Genomic DNA, 6000 nt, shown 5'->3' with positions numbered 1-6000 from the left:
AAAAGGAGGCTATGACGTTGGATACACTCAAGATCACAAGGCAATTCTACAAATAACTTTGTGCCATAGATGCTATAAGAAAATACGAAAATATTTTTCCTTCAAAATATAACTGACTCAAGAACAGAAGCCTGAGGGGAGTTTCCATCGTGGCACAGTAGTTAACGAATCCGACTAAGAACCATGAGGTTGAGGGTTCGATTCCTGGCCTTGCTCAGCGGGTTAAGGATCTGGCGTTGCCGTGAGCTGTGGTGTAGGTCGCAGACGCGGCTCAGATTCCGCATTGCTGTGGCTCTGGCGTAGGCTGGTGGCTACAGCTCCGATTAGACCCCTAGCCTGGGAACCTCCATATGCCGAGGGAGCGGCCCAAGAAATGGCAAAAAGACAAAAAAAAAAAAAGAGCAGAAGCCTGAGCAATCCTATTATCAATCAAAATCTAGAGCTGATGGGTGTTCCTTTTGTGGCTCAGCAGTTAATGAACCCAACTAGGATCCATGAGGATGTGGGTTCAATCCCTGGCCTTGCCCAGTGGGTTGGGGATCCCACGTTGCAGTGGCTGTGGTGTAGGCCAGCAGCTACAGCTCCAATTGGACCCCTAGCCTGGGAACCTCCATATGCTATGGGTGCAGTCCCGAAAAGCAAAAAAAAAAAAAAAAAAAATCTTGAATTGAAAGTCTACCCACCCACTGCAAAAAACGCCATGGGTGCACTGGGTTTTATAGTTAACTTTTACCAAAAATTTTAGAAATGTTAAAGTCCAGTCTTACACAAACACTTGTAATGAAAAGAGAGCGAGAACATTCTCCAATTCCTTTTAGGAGGTTGGCGTGACCTTGACAAAACAAACAACCCAGCCAGACAAGGGCGGCACAGGAAAGGCAGGCTTAAGCCATCTCATGTATGAAGCTGGAGGCCAAAATCTCCCTCAAACACATCAGAAAACCAAATCCAGCAGCATAGTGAAAAATACATTGACTGTTTTATTCCAGGAATGCAAGGATGCCTTATCACGAGAAACTGTGTCAAGATATCTCACCAGGAGTTCCCGTCACAGCTCAGCGGAAATGAATCCAACTAGTATCCATGAGGACTCGGGTTAGATCCCTGGCCTCACTCAGTGGGTTAAGGATCCAGTGTTGCTGTGTGTAGGTCACAGACGTGGCTCAGATCTGGCATTATTGTGGCTGTGGCAGAGGTCAGCAGCTGCAGCTCCAATGTGACCCCGAGCCTGGGAGCTCCCATGTGCTGCAGGTGTGGCCCTAGAAAGATAAAAAAACAAAAACAAAAACAAAAACAAAAAAACCCAAACAACAACAACAAAACCCCAAACAAGCTATCGCACCACATTAAAGGAAAAAAGTCACACAGCTAGCTCAGAGCACATGGGTGCTCCTTAAAACATACATATGGTGGCTGAATGACAAAGGAGAAAAGCAAGCTGGGCTGCATGGGGAGGCTCCAGCGGAAATGACCTGGCTGTAACGCTTGGTCCAAAAGTGACAGAGGAGTGGGGTCTGACTGGCCACATGTTTCACACCTAACTGCAGGAGGGGTCAGCGCTACTGGGTGACCAATCACATGGACGGGCCACGGCGCTGGGGAAAGTGGCTCCTGACACTCAGCTCTTGCAGGGAGATCTATTCATCTTGGTTGAATTCCACTACTACGCTGGGAGAAAAGAGATGGAGTCAACTTTGGAGAATGACAAAGGGGAGGACGTGCTGAGGACAGGGTCTCTACTTCCATCCGGATTCCCAGCTACAACCCACAGGAGCTAAGTGGCAGATGAGAGAATGAGAGGTGGAGATGAAAAAGTTTTAGCAAGAAAAAGAAGAGGTTATTAGGTCGGACACAGAATCATTTAAGGGCTGGAGAAAAACCTAAGGCCAAGCGTAGAGATACAACAGCTCCCCACCCCCAAATCATACAAATCTACCTGATCAAGTGGGAAAAAAAGTTTTGAGCCCTAAATGTATTAGAAAACAAGTCTGAAATCAATCAACTCAGAAGACAACCCAAGGTGTTAGAATGAACAAATAACCCCAAAGAAACAGGAGGAAAAGGCCAATAAAATAGACATCTGGCAAAGCTAGTCAGAGAAAATAAAATACAGACTAGGGGACAAATGTTTGGCGGCTTTATCTGCTCTCGCCCCCTGCCCCCACTCTGGGGTAAAAGGACCTCCCTCTTCCATGGGAAACACTCATCGCGTGGGTCAGGGTGGCTCATCTCGCCTTGTCTTACTCCCCTACTCAGCCTGGCCACAGAGGTTGCTCAGAAGAGGGCAAGTGACCTAAGTGAGACCAGGCAGTCATCCCCGAAATCCTGAAGAAGTAACTCCGTCCCTGAGGACGGGGTGTGAACCGTAGCTTCCTGAAGAAAACAGCTGTAGGGGAAAAGGGATCGATCAACCACGAGGAGCAGATAATCCAAGAAATCACCAAGAGCCCGGACAGAGTCACGCTGGGCTAAGCCATCTCTCCCTAAAGCTCTGCTCTGGGACCTCAAGCCAATGAGCCCTTGTTTGCTTCTGCTAGTTCATAGTAGATTTTGTCACTTATATGACAGTTCCAAATGACACAAATACTATGTGTGCCCCCCCCCACAAAGCTAAATATATGTAAAACGTATGATTCTAAAAAAATACGACTTACCAAAATTGACTTAAGGATAGAACGCTTAGGTCAAAAACTGCTTCTAAGAAAGGAATCAAGCACAGTTTTTTGGTTTTTGTGGGGATTTTTTTGGTCTTCTTAGGGCCACACCTGTGGCATATAGAAGTTCCCAGGCTAGGGGTTGAATTGGAGCAGCAGCTGCCAGCCTATACCGCAGCCACAGCAACTCAGGATCTGACCATGTCTGCCACCTATACCGCAGCTCACAGCAACGCCGGATCTGTAACCCACTGAATGAGGCCAGGGATCAAACCCGCGTCCTCATGGATACTAGTCGGGTTCATTACCACTGAGCCACAACAGGAACTCCAAGCACAGATGTTTTCAGAACTCAATTCAATCAAACCCTGAAGACACAACTCCTTTTCTATAAGTTATTTAAGCCCAAGAAAAAGATGAAGTGTTTTCAGACCCATTCTATAAGGCTAGCATAATGCTGCTGTCAAAATGGGACGGACAGGGAGGTCATTAAAGGAAAAAATGAAATTGGCCTCAATAATGAAAAATGCTAAATAAATAATTATAAAACTAAGCAGAGTTTACATTAAAATGTAAGGACGGCTCAACACCAGGAAATCTAATAAATGTAAAACAGCACTATAAGAAAAACAAAATTTTTGACTATCTCAAAAGATGTCAAAATTTATCAATGCTGAATAAAGGGAAAAAAAACACTCACGGTCTGGTATAAAGGAAACAACTTCAGGACTTCCTGTTGTGGGGCAGTGGAAACAAATCCGACTAGGAACCATGAGGTTGGGGGGTTGATCCCTTGGCCTCACTCAGTGAGTTAAGGATCTGGCGTTGCGTGAACTGTGGTGTAGGTCGCAGACACGGCTCAGATCCTGCATTGCTGTGGCTGTGGCGTAGGCCGGCAGCTGTAGCTCTAATTCCACCCCTAGCCTGGGAATCTCCATATGCTACAGGTGCAGCTCCAAAAAGCAAAAGACATATTTCATAATGAAACATGAGAACTATTCCAGGAGAGGAGCAAAGAAGGGTGCCCTGGCCTCCATAATTCACAAGGAAAAGGACAGGATAAAACTGCCACTGCTAGGATATGATTTGACTCTATCCAGAAAGCCAAGAGAATCAACTGAAGAACTATTAGAACTAGTGAGAATTCAGTTGGAGCAAACAGGTGAGCACACACAGATGGACGGCTTTCCTATGTGCCAGTGGTAGTTGGATATGTAATTTCAGAAGAGCCCATTCGTGACAAATAGCTCTAAAATCCCTAAGTCTACATTGAACTAGAAAGGTGAAAGACCCAAATGAAGACAGTATCTTTAAAAAGAACACACATAACTCATTTCTGGATGGAAAGATTCAAAACTGTTAAGTACCACTTCTCTATAAATCAAACTATGAGATTTAAAACGACGCCAATGGAAATCTCATGAGACCGTCTCGACGAGAACTGACAAGTTCACTCTAAAGTTCTTAGGTATGGTGGGGCAAAGGTGAGGGGGAATGAGGTATCAATCATGCTATAAAACATGGCATGTGCACATGTATCAACAGACCAGATTCCAAAGAGATCCAGAAATATGCAGGCACTGAATTTATTTTAAAAAGATATTTTAAATCAGTGAGAAGAGAATGAACCATCCAATAAATGGTACAGGGACAAGCGGCTATCCCTTTAAGAAAAAAAGTTAGCCATCTCCCATTATACATAAACTTCAGACAAGTTAAAAACATACTCACACATGCATATCTTTAACTCACCTGGTTAGCTTTTTGCATTTAGATGCATATTCATGTATTTCTATATGTGTCTGTACACCTACACACACACACAGAGTATACATTTAAGACTACACTAAGCAAGTGTAAAAGCAGGAAAATGAAGTGGTAGCCAGAGGATGTGGGATCAGTGACAGGTTTTTATGGTTGTTTTTCAGATGGGAGCGTCTACAGCGTGTTTGATGCTGACACATGCAGTAGAGAGGATGGTAAAACCTAAAACTCACAGACGTCCTTAGGCAGGAAGGGACAGGCTCCAAAGCACAAGAGGGAAAGGCCCAAGTCCCACTGGATCAAGCCCGGGCAGGAAAACGGCAGGAAGACCCAGGAACACATTTGCAGGGTTGGTAACGGGGAGGCGGTAACTCCCTCCCAGGGCTACTATTTCTTCATGAAGTAAGAGCTGCGGTGGGGAGGGGGAACTGGCAAACAAGAGAGTCTTCAGTGAGACATCCCAGGCTGGACCTGCTGGGCAGTGCTGAGCAGCCACTGCGGTCTGCAAGTATGAATTTAAGGTCCAACGAGTGAGCCAGGTCGGCGGTCTTCCCTCACAGTTACTTGGGTTCAGGCACAGAGGTGTGTGACTGGGCTGACCAGGGGCAGGCTTTACGAATGAGCGTAATGGAGGGAGAGGGGGAGTCCAGGGTGCAGACACAGGGCAATGATGCTGCGCAAGGAGGGGAGTGAAGACAGGAGAATGATGGTGAGAATGTTGCAGGGCCGGAGGATGAAAAAGAATTTCTGCAGAGGAAGTAGCTGAGCGGGTAAGCAAGAAAGCCAGGAGGTGGCGCCGGCACTGGTGTTTCGATTCAAATGGCACTGCAACTTCTAGTAATGTCAGGGGTCCGGAGTGACCAGGGATATAGGAAACAGGCCTAGAATAGAAGACAAGGGCACTAGTGACGGGGAGATCAAGGAACGAGGGGGCCATGGTGTTGAACAGCCCACCCATGGGATGCAGAAAACAGTATCAGAGGCAGGGGTAGAAGACTCCAAGCCAGGAGGTAAACCTCTATGTCTGAGCAGTGACTAAAAGGTCAATGCCAGCGAAGAGGAGAGAGAATGTACAGTCAGAGGGAAAAAGCTTCCAAGGAGAAATGGGATGATGTGGTTTGCAAGGGGGCTGAGGAGTGATGGTTGGAGTAGCCAAAGAAACCACCAACCAGGGGACGTACACAGCAGCAGGGAGGTGGGCACTCCTGCATCATGTGACTAGAAAGCCGGGGAAAGCAGCTTGCGAGGCACTGTGAAACTCTCCCTGAGTGTCTCTTGGAGGCAGGTGGGCACCAAGTCCCACTGTGATCCCGAATGCCTGCACTGCCAATAACTGCAAGCAGGCAATGGGGGAAGGGGACGCTCCCAGTTCTTAAGCACATGCAAGGAGGAACAGCACAGGGCCTGGCACTTACTAAGAGCCCAGTGAGCGGGGGAAACCTAGGAAAGACTCCAGCCATTCCTGCCCATGAGGTTACCACCAAAGAGCAGTTTGGGTTTTTTCGGCTTTGCCCGCAACAAGCTGAAGTTCCCAGGCCAGGGGTCAAAGTCGCCCAACAGCCGTGATTTGAGCCACAGAAGT

Source organism: Phacochoerus africanus, chromosome 4 (assembly GCF_016906955.1).
Source record: "Phacochoerus africanus isolate WHEZ1 chromosome 4, ROS_Pafr_v1, whole genome shotgun sequence".
In the NCBI taxonomy this organism is placed as follows: Eukaryota; Metazoa; Chordata; class Mammalia; order Artiodactyla; family Suidae; genus Phacochoerus; species Phacochoerus africanus.
Note: the sequence above shows the minus strand (reverse complement) of the source record.